The sequence below is a fragment of the Pongo pygmaeus genome, chromosome 4, assembly GCF_028885625.2.
Source record: "Pongo pygmaeus isolate AG05252 chromosome 4, NHGRI_mPonPyg2-v2.0_pri, whole genome shotgun sequence".
Taxonomy (NCBI): domain Eukaryota; kingdom Metazoa; phylum Chordata; class Mammalia; order Primates; family Hominidae; genus Pongo; species Pongo pygmaeus.
In genome coordinates this window covers 40,404,529-40,406,461 of record NC_072377.2, presented here as the reverse complement: position 1 = coordinate 40,406,461, position 1,933 = coordinate 40,404,529, and positions in this window count along the sequence as shown.

Below are 1,933 nucleotides of genomic sequence, written 5' to 3'. Positions count from 1 at the left end.
GCCAGCAGGGTTGCAGTGTCATCTGAAGGCATGAATGGGGAGGGTCACTTCCAAGATGACTCATGCACTTCTTGGCAGGAGGTTTCTGTTTCTGGCTACATGGGCCTGATCATAGAACTACTCATGACACAGCTTCCCCCAGAGTGGGTGATCCGAAGGCAAGAAGGTGCTCATCTAAATAGGAAGATGCAATATTTCTGTAATCTGATTTTGGAAATGACATATCATCACTTCTCCTGAATGCTAGTGGTTACAGAGACTGACCCTTGTACAGAATAAGAAGGGGGTAAACCAGGGTACAAATACCAGGAGGCGTGAATTATTGGGGCCTCTTGAAGGCATGTACAGGAGTATCCAAAGAGTAAGGGAAACCTTTGCCTTCATTTTCATGTCACATCTGAAAGCTCACATCTTTTGCAAGAAATAGTTTTTTTCTACAGTTTTATCTTAAATTAAAAGATGCAATCCCTCTTGGAAAGGAAAGACACAGGGGCTCTTAAGACAGACTATGCATACACAAATTTTTATTCTATGCCAGCTTCATGGTTACAGTTAACTGAAATCTACAAGTGCCCACTGCAAATACTATCCTAAGAGAACAATGGACTGGTAAATATCCAATGGCTTGCTCTTTGTGAAGATAAAAGTATAATAAAACTTGCAGTGCATTGCAAATATGTTTTGGAAGACATTTCATTATGGCCATGAAAAGTATACAAAATAGATTTAGATAATGCTTTTCACTCATAGCAAAAGTACCAGCTTACCAAAGATATAAAAGAAAATGAGGTATGTATCACATCAATATTTAGGTCTGGAAGTAAGATTAAAAGTCAGCTAGCCTAATACTTTTCAATTTGTTGACTTTGTTGAGTTATTTTTAATTGCTAATTTGTATACTATGAAATTTTCTTTGTGGAATACAGTTTTATGGCTTTTGACAAATGCATAGAGCCATGTATCTACCATCATACTTGTGATATGGAACAGTTTCATCACTCCCAAATTTTTTTGTGTGCGGTCTCTTTGTTGTTAACCCTTTCCATCCCCCAAACCCTAGCAACCAGTAATCTTCTATCTGTCCCTGGAGTTTTGCCTTTTCCAGAATATTCTATAAATGAAATAATAGAATATGTAGTGTATTGTGGCTGGCTTCTTCTACTTTACAAAAAAATTGAGATTCTTCCATTTGTTGAATAGATCAATAGTATCTGTTTGTTTTTATTTTATGTCAAATAAAATCAGTTCTGGCCTTCTGATCACTTTTGTACTTCATTGTCACTAAAGTAGTTTTTGATTTGGCTTTTTTCCCCAATTTTGGTCTTGGTCTGTTTCTGGGTTAAAACACCTTGGTTCTGTTTAGGACTTTGGGAAATCTATGTTCTTAACAGTTGTACTAAAGGGCGAGATGGATAACTATTGTCCTGTAAATGATCCAGTATATATTTTTGTGTCAGATCCACATTTTTTTGATCAGGTATTGCCACAATAATGCTACATAAAAAACCACTCTAAAAACAAGTGGCTTACAGAAACTATGTTCTTTCTTATGCCCCAGGATCTGTGGATCAACTGGGGTTTGGCTGATATAAAGTCAATTCAGCTAGGTGGCCCTGCTTCAGACTGAAGATTGGATGTTTTTTTCCAGGCTGTGGGTTGGATATAGTTCTGTCCCCTTATGTTTTCTTCTGTTTTCCTTTCTAGTCTGAAATAAGTTGCTGTCTGGGGCATGTTCTACTCATGTCGGATCACTAGAGTCTAAAAGTCAAGCCAAGTCATGCAAGCATGTGAGGGCTGTGCTTACATTGTGTCTCCTAACATTCTGCTGGCTAATGCAGGTCTCGTGGCCAAGTCTAATATCAGTGGTGCAGGCAGATATGCTCTAAGCAGAGTGGGAAGGAGAGGTAGAATCAACTTTTATTGAACAATAATC